The 24,611-nt window shown below is 48.0% G+C and overlaps 1 long non-coding RNA gene across 1 annotated transcript; it reads right to left on the bottom strand.

Annotated features, from left to right (window-relative positions):
- Window positions 1–3,457: 3,457 nt before the first annotated feature.
- On the bottom strand, window positions 3,458–6,328 carry LOC142699049 (uncharacterized). The gene is made up of 2 exons (XR_012865948.1): window positions 6,192–6,328; window positions 3,458–4,500 (listed from the first exon to the last, which is right to left on the bottom strand). It is a non-coding gene; the product is annotated as an uncharacterized LOC142699049 (long non-coding RNA).
- Between the last annotated feature and the right edge of the window lie 18,283 nt (window positions 6,329–24,611).

Below are 24,611 nucleotides of genomic sequence, written 5' to 3'. Positions count from 1 at the left end.
TTAGGGAGGTCGTCTTTGGGACCTAAATCCGGGAGGCCCTTCAGTCGAATATTATTTCTGCGGCCTCTGTTCTCTTGATCATCCAGTTGAAGTGCAAGGGATTGCATATGTGTTCTATTAAAGAGGCTCTGTCACCAGATTTTGCAACCCCTATCTGCTATTGCAGCAGATAGGCGCTGCAATGTAGATTACAGTAACATTTTTATTTTTAAAAAACGAGCATTTTTGGCCAAGTTATGACCATTTTTGTAGTTATGCAAATGAGGCTTGCAAAAGTCCAAGTGGGTGTGTTTAAAAGTAAAAGTCCAAGTGGGCGTGTATTATGTGCGTACATCGGGGCGTGTTTACTACTTTTACTAGCTGGGCGTTCTGATGAGAAGTATCATCCACTTCTCTTCAGAACGCCCAGCTTCTGCCAGATCACGCTGTGACGTCACTCACAGGTCCTACATCGTGTCAGACGTGCGAGGACACATCGGCACCAGAGGCTACAGTTGATTCTGCAGCAGCATCGGTGTTTGCAGATAAGTAGCTACATCGACTTACCTGCTAACGCCGATGCTGCTGCAGAATCAACTGAAGCCTCTGGTGCCGATGTGGCCTCGCTCGTCTGACACGATGCAGGACCTGTGAGTGACGTCACAGCGTGATCTGGCAGAAGCTGGGCGTTCTGAAGAGAAGTGGATGATAATTCTCATCAGAACGCACAGCTAGTAAAAGTTCTGTTCCTCGTGGCGGCTGTTGGTTAATGGCGGCCTGTCTGTGTCTGCAAGGCACGCATGGTGAAACATTCTTTCTCTGTCTCCCCTGACAGCCGGTGAAGGTACAGACCTCAGGCTCAGTTGGGGACGACAGTTTTGATTTCTCTCAGGGGAGACCCTGAGATTCCATTGTTACCAGTATCTGGGTGGTGAGTTGCGGCCTAACGGAGCCATTTTGCATATATGCCTGTTATACATCTATGTCACTGATTTGGCTCACCTGCTCACTATACTTTCTGGGACTGCCTGCCTACCCGGTTCTTTGTCTATAGAGCTTACTACCATATATAACTTCCTACCAGTGTGCCATACTCTGTTAAAAGGAGACTGTATCTGTTGCCTTACTTTTCCTGCTACACTATTGGTGGGGTGCGACCTACCTATTTCAGCTATACTGTGCACCATGCGTAAATCTAAACCTCAGTCTGCAGTGGATAAGCTAAAAGATTTTGCTCGTACTGATCAGGACGAAGATAATTCCTCTCCACGTAAAACGAGATCTACTCACCTCAAAAATAAAGAGGACGATGCCCGACCGAGTGGCGGCATGGATTCCGACACTGAGACTAAACCTACGTTACGTCAGGTTTCATTGCAACTTCTATCGGCCATTGATGCTTGCAAAACTTCTTTAACAGGCCAGATTGATGAGATAAACCTTGATGTCAGTTTGCTCCGTCACAACATGCAGAACCTGAAAGGCTGTATGGGAGAGATGGAGGGGCGACTTTCTCAAGTAGAGGACAGGATTGGTCCTCTTGCTACTACCCTGGCTGCTACTACACGGAAGGCGGATGCTTGTCAATCCAAAACTGATGACCTTGAAAATAGACTGCGTCGTAATAATTTACGTATAATTGGCTTACCGGAAAAATCTGAGGGCAAAACTCCTGAACCGTTTATTGAACAATGGCTCAAGACTAACTTAGAGGCGCCAGCCTTTTCCACTTGCTTTGTGGTTGAGAGGGCACATCGTGTTCCGGCTAAGCCGCCGCCTCAAGGTGCAGCCCCTCGGCAATTCCTGGTTGGGATTCTAAATTACAGAGATCGAGACACGTCTTTGCGTCAGTCCAGGTTGAAAGCTCCATTAAAATTCAACAATTCCACTATTTCCATATTCCCTGACTTTTCTGCAGACCTCCAGAAGCAGCGTGCCATCTCTATGGAGGTCAAAAGAAAGTTTAAGGAGTGAAACATTCCATACTCAATGGCATACCCTGCTCGTCTCCGAATTGCCTATGATGACAAAGTGGTCTTCTTGCATAGCCCGGCGAGAGAGTGGCTCCAGATGCATCCTCCGGTGGCTTGAGTGACTCTTCAGCATTCACCTGTGGGCCCTTCGAGAATGCTCCGTTGATCAGCCTGACATTCTTCACATGATGAACGTTACTGGGTGATATGTTGTATATTTTATGATGTTATACCGTACCTTATGTCGCTATATCTACCATTGGCTACTCAGGTCAGTTGATCCAGAGGGGGATCTCTCTCCTTTCTATATATTGTTCTCATCTGATTCACTGGTAAAAAACAAACAAAAAGACCCAGAACATTTTTCTTATATGTTTACTGATGCCAGGATGTATGCCTGACCAAGACGTAGTCGAGTATTCCCCATTCTACCTTTTCTACCCCAAATGTCTGCCCTACCTATGGTTCTTGGTGGGGACATTTCTGGGTTATTTTCCTCGGTTACTTTGTTATGTTTGATTGTTGTTCATATGTATGTCTATGCCACTGACTCTGATAACTCTGTCCATACCTTTTTCTGCTCATCCATTGTATGCTGCTGTACTGCCCAGGACTGGCAATTGATCCTTGATGACGGGCCTCGGTGTTCCCTCATATTAGGCGATCCCGTCCCCACCTAATCTGTTTACAGGAGACTCACCTCGTTAGTGAAAGATCTAGTTACCTTAAAGGGAATGTGTTGCCAGAAAAACATGTTTTTTTTTTAAAAATTAAACATTTAGTGTGTGGGTGATTAAACATTGTTCAAATTTTTTTTATTTTTTTCGCGAGTCAGGAAATATTATAAATTTTTTCTAATTTATAATACTACCCATTTTTGGTCACTAGATGGAGCTAGTTCCCAAAATTGCAGCATTGCAACATTGGGTTAAAAGCCCTCGCTCTAGTGAGCTCTCAGCATCCCCCCCTCCTTTATCCTGGCTAGTGCCGGGATAAACGAGAGGTTTGAAAGGTTTAACCTCCTACACTGTGTGTCGCCATTTTTTGAGGTAACCCACAGTGTAGTAGGTTTACATACAGTAGTAAACACACACAAACACTAACATACATTGAAATCTCTTAGCTGCTCCTGCCGCCGCGGCTCCCTCCGGCCCGTCCGCTCCCTTTGCTGCCGCTGTTCCATGTGCACAAGTCCGGAAGCCGCGACCGGAAGTAGTAATATTACTGTCCGGCCGCGACTTCCGGTCCACAGGAAAATGGCGCCGGACGGCGCCAATTTCGAATAGGACTGTGTGGGAGCGGCGCATGCGCAGTTCCCACACAGACGCCGTACACGGCAGTCAATGGGACGGGAGCCGTTCGCAGTCCCTATGGGACTGTGGCTGCCGTATTCCATGTCTGTGTGTGTCGTTAATCGACACACACAGAAATGGAACAAAAAATGGCAGCCCCCATAGGGAAGAAAAAGTGTAAAAATAAGAAACAGTAAAACACAAACACACAAATGAATATGAACGTTTTTATTAAAGCACTAACATCTTTAACATATAAAAAAATTATTTGTGATGACACTGTTCCTTTAAGAAACCTTGGATACAATGGGCGTGCCACTCCTTTCACACTTTTTATTCTAGAGGGGTTTCCCTGCTGATACCCTCCCTTCATCGCAGGTTACATTGCTTGACTCCCCTATGATGATGGCGGAACTTCAAGAGGCTATTCAGGAAATGTCTCTCCATAAATCCCCAGGTCCTGATGGGCTCCCTATTGAAGGTTATAGGAGGTATCGGGAACATATGGGCCCCATGTTGTTAGATACTCTTAACCAGGCTTTACTCAGCCACTCACTTCCCTCTACATTTGATGATGCTTCTATCATTGTGCTACTGAAGCCGGATAAAGACCATGTTGATTGTGGTTCTTATAGACCAATTTCCCTAGTTAACGTAGACTATAAAATCCTACCTAAGATCCTGGCAAAGCGACTGAATCAAGTTGTTCTAACAATTATTCACCCTGACCAAACTGAATTCATGCGCGGTAAATCTACTACTATAAACATTACACGTGTACAGACACTTATGCAGATGGGTAGAATGGGTCATTTGCCTTGGGCTGTCGCTTCATTAGATACTATGAAGGCGTTCGACTCTGTTGAGTGCTCCTTCCTTCTGGCCGGCCTTCACAGCTTTACTCCTACATTTATCTCATGGATCCAACTTCTCTATAAATCCCTTATGGCTATTGTGGTGGTCAATGGCATCCCCTCGGATTCTTCTCCTCTGGCACGGGGTACGCGGCAGGGATGTCCCCTCTCACCGGTTTTATTTGCTATTGCCATTGAAGCTATAGCTATTAGATTGAGATCCACCCCTATGGTAACTGGTGTGCAGTGGGAGGGAGGGTCTGCTGTGGTGGGCCTGTACACTGACGAGAAGGTCCTTTTCCTGCGCAGCCCTCATGAGTCTTTTGGTCACGCTGTCCGCTTGCTAGATGCCTTTTTGCCATTTTCTGGGCTTAGGGTTAATTGGCAGAAGTGCCCCATTTCCTACATAAGGAGATCGGCGCTGTAATGTCGGTGACAGTAATGCTTTATATTTAGAAAAACGATCTATATTTACCACGTTAGGAGCGATTTTACATTTATGCTAATGAGGTTGTTAATGCCCAAGTGGACGTGTTTTTACTTTAGACCAAGTGGGCGTTGTACAGAGGAGTGTATCACGCTGACCAATCACTGACCAATCAGCATCATGCACTCCTCCCCATTCATTTAGTCAGTGCATAGTGACACTGCGTTGTTCACGATCTGCTGTCTTATACTGACACATTAACGTTACTGAAGTGTTTAGACAGTGAATAGACATTCCTTCCAGCCAGGACGCGATGTCTATTCACAATCCCGACACTTCATTAACGTTTACAGCAGAGCAAAGCGTAATCTCCCTGTAACCGGTCATTTACAGCGAGATCTCGCGAGATTACACTTGGCTCTGCTGTAAGTACCACAGAAACGTTACCGAAGTGTCGGGATTGTGAATAGACATGGCGTCCTGGCTGGAAGGAATGTCTATTCACTGTCTAAACACTTCAGTAACGTTAATGTGTAAGTGACTGAGCCCAGGCTAAGTGTAGAATCCCCAGTCAGAGGGTTGCCGACGCTCTGGCCGGGTATTCCGCTCCCGGAGGAGTGAATGGCAGAGCAGGGAGCGGAGAGTTTCCTGCTCCGCCACAGTATTCAGTAGTACCTGCGTCCTGAGGATGCAAATACAATTGAAAATGGCCGGGACAGTTATTTGCCAGGACTGTCTCTGTAAATTTGGGACAGTCCCGGCAAATTCAGGACTGTTGGCAACTATGAGAATATGGCGACACTAAATAACATTGTTTTCTAACAAAAAGTTATTTCTATGTAAATATCGCACATCATGAAAAAAAACATAGAAATTTGGTATCGTCCCGCAGAATCTAATCCTCGCACCGCGGGACCGGCAGAAAAATAACCAAGAAATAGATCTGAGGGAACAACTAAACCCGTCCTGGTGATTAAGGGGTTAACCTGCGGTGCGGATTATAGACACGCAGGATATCGCATTTATACCGCGGATTCGCTGCGCATTTGTTGCAGAATTTCCACATTAAGTGCAATGGAAAGTCAAGTTCTGCAACAAACGCCATTGTTCCCAGAATCCTCTGCGGCTCCACCGCGTGTTCACAGCAACGCTGCAGGTTACACATATATAAAAAAGAAGGCGTCATGTGACCCTTGCAGCCAATCACAGGCTGGAGAGGTCACATGTCATTATAGGGGTCACCTGGACACAGCCGGAAGAGCAGGGACGTGTTGCTATGGTAACGCTCGGAGAGGTGGGGATCGGCCTTGTTGTATTTCTGTAGTAGATATTCTGGAGGATTATACGTCCACCATTTGGGGTGAATATTCGGGGTGATTTCCTTGCGTGTTGTGGGTCGTATTCGCTACGTGTGAACATTCCCTTAAACCGCACGGTGAACGACATGAACAAGAAATGTATAAAGGTCAGTGAATAAGTTGTATGTCCCGAATATTATGTCATTACAAAACACGACTCGTCCCACAAAACATCCGACCACTACAAAGACCAGAAATACCCCAAAGAGGCCGGCACTGGAGGGGTTAAATCTGGGCTAGGAGTCCAGTGGGCGGGGTCACTCAATGATTGACAACAGAGAGAACACCCGACCAGCGCTGCTCTTTACCTCATCACGTAACAGCTGAAGGACCTGTGATGACGTCACCACCAAGTGACAGGAAAAGGCGGAGCTTATTAGTGGAGAGAGGCGGAGGTGGAAGGACCTGGGATATCAAGGTCACGTGACCGCGGCATCAGGGGGGGGGGGGGGGGGGGTTTAGACGTTTGAGCGATGTATGAAGGACATGTGTGATGATCAAGTGACATGAGGGGTCCTGAGCATCATATGAGCGATGAAGGAGTGATCGGTGCTAAACTGTGCAAAATATAATGTGTTGAAGTAAAAGGACCTGTGATGACATCAACACCACGTGACTGGGACGGGAGGGGTGGAGCTTATCATTTGAGAAAAGTGGTGGAGGAAAGACCTGTGAAGCTGATCACGTGACATGTGGGGCGGAGCTCTGTGAGTGGTCCGGTCTCCTGTACTATGTTGAGAAGCGTTCATGATTACGTCACATGAGGGGTGGGGCTATGCCTCCTCTCCAGTTATAAGCTCCGCCTCTCTTGTCCCGGTCACATGGTGGTGACGTCATTACTGGTCCTTCAGCTGTTGCCGTCTATGAGGTAGAGAGCAGCGCTGGTCGGGTCTACATGACTTCCGGTCACCGCTGTTGTTTAGTGTTCTCTCTGTTATCAGTCAGGAGGTTTCCCATGATGCAGTAGTAAGGTTACATGAGGTCATTTCTGTCCGGTTTTGGTGCGTTTTTGTCTGGCACAGTGTTGGTAATTATTATTATTTATTATTAGCGCTGTAAATATGAAATACAGGAGGGTTTAACCCCTTGGTGACATCAGATCTATAGTATTATGCTGTACGTGCGCCGTCACACTAGAAGGAGCGGAGCCTGCACCGTACACGACTACTGACAACCGCCTGCAACCGCCAAGATCGGAGACAGCGCAATCCCGGCCGCTTAACCCCTCAGATACCGTAATTAATAGTGACCGCGGCATCTGATCAGTTAGAGATCGCGGCTTCCTCTGTCCTCCGAAGAAACTGCGCGATGCCGACCGGTTATATAAACCCCCCTCACCCCGCGCAATCACCGGAAATATAAACCCCTCACACCGCGAAATCACCGGAAATATAAAACCCCTCACACCGCGCAATCACCGGAAATATAAACCCCCTCACACCCCGCAATCACCGGAAATATAAACCCCTCACACCGCTCAATCACCGGAAATATAAACCCCCTCACACCGCGCAATCACCGGAAATATAAACCCCCTCACACCGCGCAATCACCGGAAATATAAACCCCCCACACCGCGCAATCACCGGAAATATAAACCCCCCCCACACCGTGCAATCACCGGAAATATAAACCCCTCAACACCGCGCAATCACCGGAAATATAAACCCCCTCACACCGCGCAATCACCGGAAATATAAACCCCCTCACACCGCGCAATCACCGGAAATATAAACCCCCCACACCGCGCAATCACCGGAAATATAAACCCCTCACACCGCGCAATCACCGGAAATATAAACCCCCTCACATCGCGCAATCACCGGAAATATAAACCCCTCACACCGCGCAATCACCGGAAATATAAACCCCTCACACCGCGCAATCACCGGAAATATAAAACCCCTCACACCGCGCAATCACCGGAAATATAAAACCCCTCACACCGCGCAATCACCGGAAATATAAATCCCCACAGTGCGCAATCACCGGAAATATAAACCCCTCACACTGCGCAATCACGGAAATATAAAACCCCTCACACCGCGCAATCACCCAAAATATAAACCCCTCACACCGCGCAATCACCGGAAATATAAACCCCTCACACCGCGCAATCACCGGAAATATAACCCCCCCACACACCGAGCAATCACCGGAAATATAAAACCCCTCACACCGCGCAATCACAGGAAATATAAACCCCTCACACCGCGCAATCACCGGAAATAGAAAACCCCTCACACCGCGCAATCACCGGAAATATAAACCCCCCACACACCGCGCAATCACCGGAAATATAAAACCCCTCACACCGCGCAATCACCGGAAATATAAACCCCTCACACCGCGCAATCACCGTAAATATAAACCCCTCACACCGCGCAATCACCGGAAATATAAACCCCTCACACCGCGCAATCACCGGAAATATAAACCCCCTCACACCGCGCAATCACCGGAAATATAAAACTCCTCACACCGCGCAATCACCGGAAATATAAAACCCCCCACACCGCGCAATCATCCATGCGGTAGAAATGACTTGTTACCTTTATTCTTCAACACAATTACGACGACACCAAATTTATATATTTATCTTCTACAAGGAAAGAAAAATTTGTTCAAAAAAGAAAAAACTGTTTTGCGTTGCCATTTTGTGAGATAGAACGTTTTATATTTCCGGTGATTGCGCGGTGTGGGGGGGGTTTATATTTCCGGTGACTGCGCGGTGTGAGGGGGTTTATATTTCCGGTGATTGCACGGTGTGAGGGGTTTTATATTCCCGGTAATTGCGCGGTGTGAGGGGGTTTTATATTCCCGGTGATTGTGCGGTGTGAGGGGGTTATATTTCCGGTGATTGCGCGTGTGAGGGGTTTTATATTCCCGGTGATTGCGCGGTGTGAGGGGGTTTTATATTCCCGGTGATTGCGCGTTGTGAGGAGGTTTATATTTCCGGTGATTGCGCGGGTGAGGGGGTTTATATTTCCGGTGATTGCGCGGTGTGAGGGGTTTATATTTCCGGTGACTGCGCGGTGTGAGGGGTTTTATATTTCCGGTGAGTGCGCGGTGTGGGGGGGTTTATATTTCCGTGATTGCGCGGTGTGAGGGGTTTATATTTCTGGTGATTGCGCGGTGTGAGCGGGGTTTATATTTCCGGTGATTGCGCGGTGTGAGGGGGTTTATATTTCCGGTGATTGCGTGGTGTGAGGGGGTTTATATTTCCGGTGATTGCGCGGTGTGAGGGGTTTTATATTTCCGATGATTGCGCGGTGTGAGGGGTTTTATATTTCCGGTGAGTGCGCGGTGTGGGGGGGTTTATATTTCCGGTAAGTGCGTGGTGTGAGGGGGTTTATATTTCCTGTGATTGCGCGGTGTGGGGGTTTTATATTTCCGGTGATTGCGCGGTGTGAGGGGGTTTATATTTCCGGTGACTGCGCGGTGTGAGGGGTTTTATATTTCCGGTGATTGCGCGGTGTGAGGGGTTTTATATTTCCGGTGATTGCGCGGTGTGGGGGGTTTTATATTTCCGGTGATTGCGCGGTGTGAGAGGTTTTATATTTCCGGTGATTGCGTGGTGTGAGGGGGGTTTATATTTCCGGTGATTGCGCGGTGTGGGGAGTTTTATATTTCCGGTGATTGCGCGGTGTGAAGGGTTTTATATTTCCGGTGATTGCGCGGTGTGAGGGGTTTATATTTCCGGTGATTGCGCGGTGTGAGGGGTTTATATTTCCGGTGATTGCGCGGTGTGAGGGGTTTTATATTTCCGGTGATTGCGCGGTGTGAGGGGTTTTATATTTCCGGTGATTGCGCGGTGTGAAGGGGTTTTATATTTCCGGTGATTGCGCGGTGTGAGGGGTTTATATTTCCTGTGATTGCGCGGTGTGGGGGTTTTATATTTCCGGTGATTGCGCGGTGTGAGGGGTTTATATTTCCGGTGATTGCGCGGTGTGGGGGGTTTTATATTTCCGGTGATTGCGCGGTGTGAGGGGTTTATATTTCCGGTGATTGGGCGGTGTGGGGGGTTTATATTTCCGGTGATTGCGCGGTGTGGGGAGTTTTATATTTCCGGTGATTGCGCGGTGTGGGGGGTTTTATATTTCCGGTGATTGCGCGGTGTGAGGGGTTTTATATTCCCGGTGATTGCGTGGTGTGAGGGGTTTATATTTCCGGTGATTGCGCGGTGTGAGGGGGTTTATATTTCCGGTGATTGCGCGGTGTGAGGGGTTTTATATTTCCGGTGATTGCGCAGTGTGGGGGGTTTTATATTTCCGGTGATTGCGCGGTGTGAGGGGTTTTATATTTTCGGTGATTGCGCGGTGTGAGGGGTTTATATTTCCGGTGATTGCGCGGTGTGAGGGGGTTTATATTTCCGGTGACTGCGCGGTGTGAGGGGTTTTATATTTCCGGTGATTGCTCGGTGTGAGGGGGTTTATATTTCCGGTGATTGCGCGGTGTGAGGGGTTTATATTTCTGGTGATTGCGCGGTGTGAGGGGTTTTATATTTCCGATGATTGCGCGGTGTGAGGGGTTTATATTTCCGGTGATTGCGCGGTGTGAGGGGTTTTATATTTCCGGTGATTGCGCGGTGTGAGGGGGTTTATATTTCCGATGGGGACATTAAAGGGGTTTTCCACGATCGGACAACTGATGACCTTCACCAGATAGGTCATCGGTATATGATCTGTGGGGGTCCGACACCCGGACTCTGCACCGATCATCTGCTCCAGCTGCCTCCGTTCACCAGACGTCCATGCTGAAAGCAGATGCTCCGGTCACGGAATAGAGCGGTCGTGCTGCAGTGTTAAAGTGAATAGGAGCAGAGCCTTTAGTTCTGCAGAACGTCCGCTGTGCAGTGGTCGGAGCCATTTGCTTTCGGCTCCAACTACTGCATACCGTTCAAAACATCCGGCAGCAGGAGCAGCTGATCGGTGCGGGTGTCGGACCCCCACCATCATATACTGATGGCCTATCCAGTGGAGGTCATCCGTTGTCCGATCGTGGAAAACCCCTTTTAAAATTACTTCACGTCCATCACAAGACATGTTCTCATACGGCTATGCCAACGGAAAAACAAAAAAGTTCTGGCTTTTGGAAGGAGGGAGGAAAAATTTGAATTGGCTGCGTGTCCAAGGGGTTAAGTACATAAGAAGAGACAAACATTAATGAATGACAGACTGGTCCAGAAGGAGAGAGACCCTGCCCTCGTAGACTGCACTCTACAAGAGAAGGAGAGACCCTGCCCGTGTAGACTGCACTCTACAAGAGAAGGAGAGACCCTGCCCGTGTAGACTGCACTCTACAAGAGAAGGAGAGACCCTGCCCGCGTAAAAGAACCATGTTTCTGTGAATAACTCCTGAACCGTAAGTCCTAGACGCTCGCTCTTGGCTGCATTCGATTCAGCTCGTGGCAGCCAGTCTAAAAAACACTATCTTGGACTTCTCTGCATGTTTCCCAGGCGAGCAATTGGCAGCATGTTCAGAACCATGTTTCTGTGAATAACTCCTGAACCGTAAGTCCTAGACGCTCGCTCTTGGCTGCATTCGATTCAGCTCGTGGCAGCCAGTCTAAAAAACACTATCTTGGACTTCTCTGCATGTTTCCCAGGCGAGCAATTGGCAGCATGTTCAGAACCATGTTTCTGTGAATAACTCCTGAACCGTAAGTCCTAGACGCTCGCTCTTGGCTGCATTCGATTCAGCTCGTGGCAGCCAGTCTAAAAAACACTATCTTGGACTTCTCTGCATGTTTCCCAGGCGAGCAATTGGCAGCATGTTCAGAACCATGTTTCTGAGGCTAATTCCTTAACCGTAAGTCCTAGACGCTCGATCTTGGCGGCATTCGTCTCAGCGCCTGGCAATTAGTATAGGAGCACTGTGTTTGACTTCTCTGGATGTTTCCCAGGCGAGTTATTGACAAGTAAATCCTAGACGCTCGATCTTGGTTATTTTCGCTTTCGCGGCTGGCAGTAAAAGAACCATGTTTCTGTGAATAACTCCTGAACCGTAAGTCCTAGACGCTCGCTCTTGGCTGCATTCGATTCAGCTCGTGGCAGCCAGTCTAAAAAACACTATCTTGGACTTCTCTGCATGTTTCCCAGGCGAGCAATTGGCAGCATGTTCAGAACCATGTTTCTGTGAATAACTCCTGAACCGTAAGTCACAGACGCTCGCTCTTGGCTGCATTCGATTCAGCTCGTGGCAGCCAGTCTAAAAAACACTATCTTGGACTTCTCTGCATGTTTCCCAGGCGAGCAATTGGCAGCATGTTCAGAACCATGTTTCTGTGAATAACTCCTGAACCGTAAGTCCTAGACGCTCGCTCTTAGCTGCATTCGATTCAGCTCGTGGCAGCCAGTCTAAAAAACACTATCTTGGACTTCTCTGCATGTTTCCCAGGCGAGCAATTGGCAGCATGTTCAGAACCATGTTTCTGAGGCTAATTCCTTAACCGTAAGTCCTAGACGCTCGATCTTGGCGGCATTCGTCTCAGCGCCTGGCAATTAGTATAGGAGCACTGTGTTTGACTTCTCTGGATGTTTCCCAGGCGAGTTATTGACAAGTAAAACCTAGACGCTCGATCTTGGTTATTTTCGCTTTCGCGGCTGGCAGTAAAAGAACCATGTTTCTGTGAATAACTCCTGAACCGTAAGTCCTAGACGCTCGCTCTTGGCTGCATTCGATTCAGCTCGTGGCAGCCAGTCTAAAAAACACTATCTTGGACTTCTCTGCATGTTTCCCAGGCGAGCAATTGGCAGCATGTTCAGAACCATGTTTCTGTGAATAACTCCTGAACCGTAAGTCCTAGACGCTCGCTCTTGGCTGCATTCGATTCAGCTCGTGGCAGCCAGTCTAAAAAACACTATCTTGGACTTCTCTGCATGTTTCCCAGGCGAGCAATTGGCAGCATGTTCAGAACCATGTTTCTGTGAATAACTCCTGAACCGTAAGTCCTAGACGCTCGCTCTTGGCTGCATTCGATTCAGCTCGTGGCAGCCAGTCTAAAAAACACTATCTTGGACTTCTCTGCATGTTTCCCAGGCGAGCAATTGGCAGCATGTTCAGAACCATGTTTCTGTGAATAACTCCTGAACCGTAAGTCCTAGACGCTCGCTCTTGGCTGCATTCGATTCAGCTCGTGGCAGCCAGTCTAAAAAACACTATCTTGGACTTCTCTGCATGTTTCCCAGGCGAGCAATTGGCAGCATGTTCAGAACCATGTTTCTGTGAATAACTCCTGAACCGTAAGTCACAGACGCTCGCTCTTGGCTGCATTCGATTCAGCTCGTGGCAGCCAGTCTAAAAAACACTATCTTGGACTTCTCTGCATGTTCCTAAGGGAAATGTTTCTAAAGCTAATTCTTGAACCGTAAGTCCTAGACGCTCGATCTTGGCGGCATTCGTCTCAGCGCCTGGCAATTAGTATAGGAGCACTGTGTTTGACTTCTCTGGATGTTTCCCAGGCGAGTTATTGACAAGTAAATCCTAGACGCTCGATCTTGGTTATTTTCGCTTTCGCGGCTGGCAGTAAAAGAACCATGTTTCTGTGAATAACTCCTGAACCGTAAGTCCTAGACGCTCGCTCTTGGCTGCATTCGATTCAGCTCGTGGCATCCAGTCTAAAAAACACTATCTTGGACTTCTCTGCATGTTTCCCAGGCGAGCAATTGGCAGCATGTTCAGAACCATGTTTCTGTGAATAACTCCTGAACCGTAAGTCCTAGACGCTCGCTCTTGGCTGCATTCGATTCAGCTCGTGGCAGCCAGTCTAAAAAACACTATCTTGGACTTCTCTGCATGTTTCCCAGGCGAGCAATTGGCAGCATGTTCAGAACCATGTTTCTGTGAATAACTCCTGAACCGTAAGTCCTAGACGCTCGCTCTTGGCTGCATTCGATTCAGCTCGTGGCAGCCAGTCTAAAAAACACTATCTTGGACTTCTCTGCATGTTTCCCAGGCGAGCAATTGGCAGCATGTTCAGAACCATGTTTCTGAGGCTAATTCCTTAACCGTAAGTCCTAGACGCTCGATCTTGGCGGCATTCGTCTCAGCGCCTGGCAATTAGTATAGGAGCACTGTGTTTGTCTTCTCTGGATGTTTCCCAGGCGAGTTATTGACAAGTAAATCCTAGACGCTCGATCTTGGTTATTTTCGCTTTCGCGGCTGGCAGTAAAAGAACCATGTTTCTGTGAATAACTCCTGAACCGTAAGTCCTAGACGCTCGCTCTTGGCTGCATTCGATTCAGCTCGTGGCAGCCAGTCTAAAAAACACTATCTTGGACTTCTCTGCATGTTTCCCAGGCGAGCAATTGGCAGCATGTTCAGAACCATGTTTCTGTGAATAACTCCTGAACCGTAAGTCCTAGACGCTCGCTCTTGGCTGCATTCGATTCAGCTCGTGGCAGCCAGTCTAAAAAACACTATCTTGGACTTCTCTGCATGTTTCCCAGGCGAGCAATTGGCAGCATGTTCAGAACCATGTTTCTGTGAATAACTCCTGAACCGTAAGTCCTAGACGCTCGCTCTTGGCTGCATTCGATTCAGCTCGTGGCAGCCAGTCTAAAAAACACTATCTTGGACTTCTCTGCATGTTTCCCAGGCGAGCAATTGGCAGCATGTTCAGAACCATGTTTCTGTGAATAACTCCTGAACCGTAAGTCCTAGACGCTCGCTCTTGGCTGCATTCGATTCAGCTCGTGGCAGCCAGTCTAAAAAACACTATCTTGGACTTCTCTGCATGTTTCCCAGGCGAGCAATTGGCAGCATGTTCAGAACCATGTTTCTGTGAATAACTCCTGAACCGTAAGTCACAGACGCTCGCTCTTGGCTGCATTCGATTCAGCTCGTGGCAGCCAGTCTAAAAAACACTATCTTGGACTTCTCTGCATGTTCCTAAGGGAAATGTTTCTAAAGCTAATTCTTGAACCGTAAGTCCTAGACGCTCGATCTTGGCGGCATTCGTCTCAGCGCCTGGCAATTAGTATAGGAGCACTGTGTTTGACTTCTCTGGATGTTTCCCAGGCGAGTTATTGACAAGTAAATCCTAGACGCTCGATCTTGGTTATTTTCGCTTTCGCGGCTGGCAGTAAAAGAACCATGTTTCTGTGAATAACTCCTGAACCGTAAGTCCTAGACGCTCGCTCTTGGCTGCATTCGATTCAGCTCGTGGCATCCAGTCTAAAAAACACTATCTTGGACTTCTCTGCATGTTTCCCAGGCGAGCAATTGGCAGCATGTTCAGAACCATGTTTCTGTGAATAACTCCTGAACCGTAAGTCCTAGACGCTCGCTCTTGGCTGCATTCGATTCAGCTCGTGGCAGCCAGTCTAAAAAACACTATCTTGGACTTCTCTGCATGTTTCCCAGGCGAGCAATTGGCAGCATGTTCAGAACCATGTTTCTGTGAATAACTCCTGAACCGTAAGTCCTAGACGCTCGCTCTTGGCTGCATTCGATTCAGCTCGTGGCAGCCAGTCTAAAAAACACTATCTTGGACTTCTCTGCATGTTTCCCAGGCGAGCAATTGGCAGCATGTTCAGAACCATGTTTCTGAGGCTAATTCCTTAACCGTAAGTCCTAGACGCTCGATCTTGGCGGCATTCGTCTCAGCGCCTGGCAATTAGTATAGGAGCACTGTGTTTGACTTCTCTGGATGTTTCCCAGGCGAGTTATTGACAAGTAAATCCTAGACGCTCGATCTTGGTTATTTTCGCTTTCGCGGCTGGCAGTAAAAGAACCATGTTTCTGTGAATAACTCCTGAACCGTAAGTCCTAGACGCTCGCTCTTGGCTGCATTCGATTCAGCTCGTGGCAGCCAGTCTAAAAAACACTATCTTGGACTTCTCTGCATGTTTCCCAGGCGAGCAATTGGCAGCATGTTCAGAACCATGTTTCTGTGAATAACTCCTGAACCGTAAGTCCTAGACGCTCGCTCTTGGCTGCATTCGATTCAGCTCGTGGCAGCCAGTCTAAAAAACACTATCTTGGACTTCTCTGCATGTTTCCCAGGCGAGCAATTGGCAGCATGTTCAGAACCATGTTTCTGTGAATAACTCCTGAACCGTAAGTCCTAGACGCTCGCTCTTGGCTGCATTCGATTCAGCTCGTGGCAGCCAGTCTAAAAAACACTATCTTGGACTTCTCTGCATGTTTCCCAGGCGAGCAATTGGCAGCATGTTCAGAACCATGTTTCTGTGAATAACTCCTGAACCGTAAGTCCTAGACGCTCGCTCTTGGCTGCATTCGATTCAGCTCGTGGCAGCCAGTCTAAAAAACACTATCTTGGACTTCTCTGCATGTTTCCCAGGCGAGCAATTGGCAGCATGTTCAGAACCATGTTTCTGTGAATAACTCCTGAACCGTAAGTCCTAGACGCTCGCTCTTGGCTGCATTCGATTCAGCTCGTGGCAGCCAGTCTAAAAAACACTATCTTGGACTTCTCTGCATGTTTCCCAGGCGAGCAATTGGCAGCATGTTCAGAACCATGTTTCTGTGAATAACTCCTGAACCGTAAGTCCTAGACGCTCGCTCTTGGCTGCATTCGATTCAGCTCGTGGCAGCCAGTCTAAAAAACACTATCTTGGACTTCTCTGCATGTTTCCCAGGCGAGCAATTGGCAGCATGTTCAGAACCATGTTTCTGTGAATAACTCCTGAACCGTAAGTCCTAGACGCTCGCTCTTGGCTGCATTCGATTCAGCTCGTGGCAGCCAGTCTAAAAAACACTATCTTGGACTTCTCTGCATGTTTCCCAGGCGAGCAATTGGCAGCATGTTCAGAACCATGTTTCTGTGAATAACTCCTGAACCGTAAGTCCTAGACGCTCGCTCTTGGCTGCATTCGATTCAGCTCGTGGCAGCCAGTCTAAAAAACACTATCTTGGACTTCTCTGCATGTTTCCCAGGCGAGCAATTGGCAGCATGTTCAGAACCATGTTTCTGTGAATAACTCCTGAACCGTAAGTCCTAGACGCTCGCTCTTGGCTGCATTCGATTCAGCTCGTGGCAGCCAGTCTAAAAAACACTATCTTGGACTTCTCTGCATGTTTCCCAGGCGAGCAATTGGCAGCATGTTCAGAACCATGTTTCTGTGAATAACTCCTGAACCGTAAGTCCTAGACGCTCGCTCTTGGCTGCATTCGATTCAGCTCGTGGCAGCCAGTCTAAAAAACACTATCTTGGACTTCTCTGCATGTTTCCCAGGCGAGCAATTGGCAGCATGTTCAGAACCATGTTTCTGTGAATAACTCCTGAACCGTAAGTCCTAGACGCTCGCTCTTGGCTGCATTCGATTCAGCTCGTGGCAGCCAGTCTAAAAAACACTATCTTGGACTTCTCTGCATGTTTCCCAGGCGAGCAATTGGCAGCATGTTCAGAACCATGTTTCTGTGAATAACTCCTGAACCGTAAGTCCTAGACGCTCGCTCTTGGCTGCATTCGATTCAGCTCGTGGCAGCCAGTCTAAAAAACACTATCTTGGACTTCTCTGCATGTTTCCCAGGCGAGCAATTGGCAGCATGTTCAGAACCATGTTTCTGTGAATAACTCCTGAACCGTAAGTCCTAGACGCTCGCTCTTGGCTGCATTCGATTCAGCTCGTGGCAGCCAGTCTAAAAAACACTATCTTGGACTTCTCTGCATGTTTCCCAGGCGAGCAATTGGCAGCATGTTCAGAACCATGTTTCTGTGAATAACTCCTGAACCGTAAGTCCTAGACGCTCGCTCTTGGCTGCATTCGATTTAGCTCGTGGCAGCCAGTCTAAAAAACACTATCTTGGACTTCTCTGCATGTTTCCCAGGCGAGCAATTGGCAGCATGTTCAGAACCATGTTTCTGTGAATAACTCCTGAACCGTAAGTCCTAGACGCTCGCTCTTGGCTGCATTCGATTCAGCTCGTGGCAGCCAGTCTAAAAAACACTATCTTGGACTTCTCTGCATGTTTCCCAGGCGAGCAATTGGCAGCATGTTCAGAACCATGTTTCTGTGAATAACTCCTGAACCGTAAGTCCTAGACGCTCGCTCTTGGCTGCATTCGATTCAGCTCGTGGCAGCCAGTCTAAAAAACACTATCTTGGACTTCTCTGCATGTTTCCCAGGCGAGCAATTGGCAGCATGTTCAGAACCATGTTTCTGTGAATAACTCCTGAACCGTAAGTCCTAGACGCTCGCTCTTGGCTGCATTCGATTCAGCTCGTGGCAGCCAGTCTAAAAAACACTATCTTGGACTTCTCTGCATGTTTCCCAGGCGAGCAATTGGCAGCATGTTCAGAACCATGTTTCTGAGGCTAATTCCTTAACCGTAAGTCCTAGACGCTCGATCTTGGCGGCATTCGTCTCAGCGCCTGGCAATTAGTATAGGAGCACTGTGTTTGACTTCTCTGGATGTTTCCCAGGCGAGTTATTGACAAGTAAATCCTAGACGCTCGATCTTGGTTATTTTCGCTTTCGCGGCTGGCAGTAAAAGAACCATGTTTCTGTGAATAACTCCTGAACCGTAAGTCCTAGACGCTCGCTCTTGGCTGCATTCGATTCAGCTCGTGGCAGCCAGTCTAAAAAACACTATCTTGGACTTCTCTGCATGTTTCCCAGGCGAGAAATTGGCAGCATGTTCAGAACCATGTTTCTGTGAATAACTCCTGAACCGTAAGTCCTAGACGCTCGCTCTTGGCTGCATTCGATTCAGCTCGTGGCAGCCAGTCTAAAAAACACTATCTTGGACTTCTCTGCATGTTTCCCAGGCGAGCAATTGGCAGCATGTTCAGAACCATGTTTCTGAGGCTAATTCCTTAACCGTAAGTCCTAGACGCTCGATCTTGGCGGCATTCGTCTCAGCGCCTGGCAATTAGTATAGGAGCACTGTGTTTGACTTCTCTGGATGTTTCCCAGGCGAGTTATTGACAAGTAAATCCTAGACGCTCCATCCAGAGAAGTCAAACACAGTGCTCCTATACTAATTGCCAGGCGCTGAGACGAATGCCGCCAAGATCGAGCGTCTAGGACTTACGGTTAAGGAATTAGCCTCAGAAACATGGTTCTGAACATGCTGCCAATTGCTCGCCTGGGAAACATGCAGAGAAGTCCAAGATAGTGTTTTTTAGACTGGCTGCCACGAGCTGAATCGAATGCAGCCAAGAGCGAGCGTCTAGGACTTACGGTTCAGGAGTTATTCACAGAAACATGGTTCTGAACATGCTGCCAATTGCTCGCCTGGGAAACATGCAGAGAAGTCCAAGATAGTGTTTTTTAGACTGGCTGCCACGAGCTGAATCGAATGCAGCCAAGAGCGAGCGTCTAGGACTTACGGTTCAGGAGTTATTCACAGAAACATGGTTCTGAACATGCTGCCAATTGCTCGCCTGGGAAACATGCAGAGAAGTCCAAGATAGTGTTTTTTAGACTGGCTGCCACGAGCTGAATCGAATGCAGCCAAGAGCGAGCGTCTAGGACTTACGGTTCAGGAGTTATTCACAGAAACATGGTTCTTTTACTGCCAGCCGCGAAAGCGAAAATAACCAAGATCGAGCGTCTAGGATTTACTTGTCAATAACTCGCCTGGGAAACATCCAGAGAAGTCAAACACAGTGCTCCTATACTAATTGCCAGGCGCTGAGACGAATGCCGCCAAGATCGAGCGTCTAGGACTTACGGTTCAAGAATTAGCTTTAGAAACATTTCCCTTAGGAACATGCAGAGAAGTCCAAGATAGTGTTTTTTAGACTGGCTGCCACGAGCTGAATCGAATGCAGCCAAGAGCGAGCGTCTGTGACTTACGGTTCAGGAGTTATTCACAGAAACATGGTTCTGAACATGCTGCCAATTGCTCGCCTGGGAAACATGCAGAGAAGTCCAAGATAGTGTTTTTTAGACTGGCTGCCACGAGCTGAATCGAATGCAGCCAAGAGCGAGCGTCTAGGACTTACGGTTCAGGAGTTATTCACAGAAACATGGTTCTGAACATGCTGCCAATTGCTCGCCTGGGAAACATGCAGAGAAGTCCAAGATAGTGTTTTTTAGACTGGCTGCCACGAGCTGAATCGAATGCAGCCAAGAGCGAGCGTCTAGGACTTACGGTTCAGGAGTTATTCACAGAAACATGGTTCTGAACATGCTGCCAATTGCTCGCCTGGGAAACATGCAGAGAAGTCCAAGATAGTGTTTTTTAGACTGGCTGCCACGAGCTGAATCGAATGCAGCCAAGAGCGAGCGTCTAGGACTTACGGTTCAGGAGTTATTCACAGAAACATGGTTCTGAACATGCTGCCAATTGCTCGTCTGGGAAACATGCAGAGAAGTCCAAGATAGTGTTTTTTAGACTGGCTGCCACGAGCTGAATCGAATGCAGCCAAGAGCGAGCGTCTAGGACTTACGGTTCAGGAGTTATTCACAGAAACATGGTTCTGAACATGCTGCCAATTGCTCGCCTGGGAAACATGCAGAGAAGTCCAAGATAGTGTTTTTTAGACTGGCTGCCACGAGCTGAATCGAATGCAGCCAAGAGCGAGCGTCTAGGACTTACGGTTCAGGAGTTATTCACAGAAACATGGTTCTGAACATGCTGCCAATTGCTCGCCTGGGAAACATGCAGAGAAGTCCAAGATAGTGTTTTTTAGACTGGCTGCCACGAGCTGAATCGAATGCAGCCAAGAGCGAGCGTCTAGGACTTACGGTTCAGGAGTTATTCACAGAAACATGGTTCTTTTACTGCCAGCCGCGAAAGCGAAAATAACCAAGATCGAGCGTCTAGGATTTACTTGTCAATAACTCGCCTGGGAAACATCCAGAGAAGTCAAACACAGTGCTCCTATACTAATTGCCAGGCGCTGAGACGAATGCCGCCAAGATCGAGCGTCTAGGACTTACGGTTAAGGAATTAGCCTCAGAAACATGGTTCTGAACATGCTGCCAATTGCTCGCCTGGGAAACATGCAGAGAAGTCCAAGATAGTGTTTTTTAGACTGGCTGCCACGAGCTGAATCGAATGCAGCCAAGAGCGAGCGTCTAGGACTTACGGTTCAGGAGTTATTCACAGAAACATGGTTCTGAACATGCTGCCAATTGCTCGCCTGGGAAACATGCAGAGAAGTCCAAGATAGTGTTTTTTAGACTGGCTGCCACGAGCTGAATCGAATGCAGCCAAGAGCGAGCGTCTGTGACTTACGGTTCAGGAGTTATTCACAGAAACATGGTTCTGAACATGCTGCCAATTGCTCGACTGGGAAACATGCAGAGAAGTCCAAGATAGTGTTTTTTAGACTGGCTGCCACGAGCTGAATCGAATGCAGCCAAGAGCGAGCGTCTAGGACTTACGGTTCAGGAGTTATTCACAGAAACATGGTTCTTTTACTGCCAGCCGCGAAAGCGAAAATAACCAAGATCGAGCGTCTAGGATTTACTTGTCAATAACTCGCCTGGGAAACATCCAGAGAAGTCAAACACAGTGCTCCTATACTAATTGCCAGGCGCTGAGACGAATGCCGCCAAGATCGAGCGTCTAGGACTTACGGTTAAGGAATTAGCCTCAGAAACATGGTTCTGAACATGCTGCCAATTGCTCGCCTGGGAAACATGCAGAGAAGTCCAAGATAGTGTTTTTTAGACTGGCTGCCACGAGCTGAATCGAATGCAGCCAAGAGCGAGCGTCTAGGACTTACGGTTCAGGAGTTATTCACAGAAACATGGTTCTGAACATGCTGCCAATTGCTCGCCTGGGAAACATGCAGAGAAGTCCAAGATAGTGTTTTTTAGACTGGCTGCCACGAGCTGAATCGAATGCAGCCAAGAGCGAGCGTCTAGGACTTACGGTTCAGGAGTTATTCACAGAAACATGGTTCTGAACATGCTGCCAATTGCTCGCCTGGGAAACATGCAGAGAAGTCCAAGATAGTGTTTTTTAGACTGGCTGCCACGAGCTGAATCGAATGCAGCCAAGAGCGAGCGTCTAGGACTTACGGTTCAGGAGTTATTCACAGAAACATGGTTCTGAACATGCTGCCAATTGCTCGCCTGGGAAACATGCAGAGAAGTCCAAGATAGTGTTTTTTAGACTGGCTGCCACGAGCTGAATCGAATGCAGCCAAGAGCGAGCGTCTAGGACTTACGGTTCAGGAGTTATTCACAGAAACATGGTTCTTTTACTGCCAGCCGCGAAAGCGAAAATAACCAAGATCGAGCGTCTAGGATTTACTTGTCAATAACTCGCCTGGGAAACATCCAGAGAAGTCAAACACAGTGCTCCTATACTAATTGCCAGGCGCTGAGACGAATGCCGCCAAGATCGAGCGTCTAGGACTTACGGTTAAGGAATTAGCCTCAGAAACATGGTTCTGAACATGCTGCCAATTGCTCGCCTGGGAAACATGCAGAGAAGTCCAAGATAGTGTTTTTTAGACTGGCTGCCACGAGCTGAATCGAATGCAGCCAAGAGCGAGCGTCTAGGACTTACGGTTCAGGAGTTATTCACAGAAACATGGTTCTGAACATGCTGCCAATTGCTCGCCTGGGAAACATGCAGAGAAGTCCAAGATAGTGTTTTTTAGACTGGCTGCCACGAGCTGAATCGAATGCAGCCAAGAGCGAGCGTCTGTGACATACGGTTCAGGAGTTATTCACAGAAACATGGTTCTGAACATGCTGCCAATTGCTCGACTGGGAAACATGCAGAGAAGTCCAAGATAGTGTTTTTTAGACTGGCTGCCACGAGCTGAATCGAATGCAGCCAAGAGCGAGCGTCTAGGACTTACGGTTCAGGAGTTATTCACAGAAACATGGTTCTTTTACTGCCAGCCGCGAAAGCGAAAATAACCAAGATCGAGCGTCTAGGATTTACTTGTCAATAACTCGCCTGGGAAACATCCAGAGAAGTCAAACACAGTGCTCCTATACTAATTGCCAGGCGCTGAGACGAATGCCGCCAAGATCGAGCGTCTAGGACTTACGGTTAAGGAATTAGCCTCAGAAACATGGTTCTGAACATGCTGCCAATTGCTCGCCTGGGAAACATGCAGAGAAGTCCAAGATAGTGTTTTTTAGACTGGCTGCCACGAGCTGAATCGAATGCAGCCAAGAGCGAGCGTCTAGGACTTACGGTTCAGGAGTTATTCACAGAAACATGGTTCTGAACATGCTGCCAATTGCTCGCCTGGGAAACATGCAGAGAAGTCCAAGATAGTGTTTTTTAGACTGGCTGCCACGAGCTGAATCGAATGCAGCCAAGAGCGAGCGTCTAGGACTTACGGTTCAGGAGTTATTCACAGAAACATGGTTCTGAACATGCTGCCAATTGCTCGCCTGGGAAACATGCAGAGAAGTCCAAGATAGTGTTTTTTAGACTGGCTGCCACGAGCTGAATCGAATGCAGCCAAGAGCGAGCGTCTAGGACTTACGGTTCAGGAGTTATTCACAGAAACATGGTTCTGAACATGCTGCCAATTGCTCGCCTGGGAAACATGCAGAGAAGTCCAAGATAGTGTTTTTTAGACTGGCTGCCACGAGCTGAATCGAATGCAGCCAAGAGCGAGCGTCTAGGACTTACGGTTCAGGAGTTATTCACAGAAACATGGTTCTGAACATGCTGCCAATTGCTCGCCTGGGAAACATGCAGAGAAGTCCAAGATAGTGTTTTTTAGACTGGCTGCCACGAGCTGAATCGAATGCAGCCAATCGCGAGCGTCTAGGACTTACGGTTCAGGAGTTATTCACAGAAACATGGTTCTGAACATGCTGCCAATTGCTCGCCTGGGAAACATGCAGAGAAGTCCAAGATAGTGTTTTTTAGACTGGCTGCCACGAGCTGAATCGAATGCAGCCAAGAGCGAGCGTCTAGGACTTACGGTTCAGGAGTTATTCACAGAAACATGGTTCTGAACATGCTGCCAATTGCTCGCCTGGGAAACATGCAGAGAAGTCCAAGATAGTGTTTTTTAGACTGGCTGCCACGAGCTGAATCGAATGCAGCCAAGAGCGAGCGTCTAGGACTTACGGTTCAGGAGTTATTCACAGAAACATGGTTCTTTTACTGCCAGCCGCGAAAGCGAAAATAACCAAGATCGAGCGTCTAGGATTTACTTGTCAATAACTCGCCTGGGAAACATCCAGAGAAGTCAAACACAGTGCTCCTATACTAATTGCCAGGCGCTGAGACGAATGCCGCCAAGATCGAGCGTCTAGGACTTACGGTTAAGGAATTAGCCTCAGAAACATGGTTCTGAACATGCTGCCAATTGCTCGCCTGGGAAACATGCAGAGAAGTCCAAGATAGTGTTTTTTAGACTGGCTGCCACGAGCTGAATCGAATGCAGCCAAGAGCGAGCGTCTAGGACTTACGGTTCAGGAGTTATTCACAGAAACATGGTTCTGAACATGCTGCCAATTGCTCGCCTGGGAAACATGCAGAGAAGTCCAAGATAGTGTTTTTTAGACTGGCTGCCACGAGCTGAATCGAATGCAGCCAAGAGCGAGCGTCTAGGACTTACGGTTCAGGAGTTATTCACAGAAACATGGTTCTGAACATGCTGCCAATTGCTCGCCTGGGAAACATGCAGAGAAGTCCAAGATAGTGTTTTTTAGACTGGCTGCCACGAGCTGAATCGAATGCAGCCAATCGCGAGCGTCTAGGACTTACGGTTCAGGAGTTATTCACAGAAACATGGTTCTGAACATGCTGCCAATTGCTCGCCTGGGAAACATGCAGAGAAGTCCAAGATAGTGTTTTTTAGACTGGCTGCCACGAGC

This window comes from Rhinoderma darwinii, unplaced genomic scaffold (assembly GCF_050947455.1).
Source record: "Rhinoderma darwinii isolate aRhiDar2 unplaced genomic scaffold, aRhiDar2.hap1 Scaffold_116, whole genome shotgun sequence".
NCBI classification, from domain to species: Eukaryota; Metazoa; Chordata; class Amphibia; order Anura; family Rhinodermatidae; genus Rhinoderma; species Rhinoderma darwinii.
This window is presented reverse-complemented; position numbering and strand designations above follow the sequence as displayed.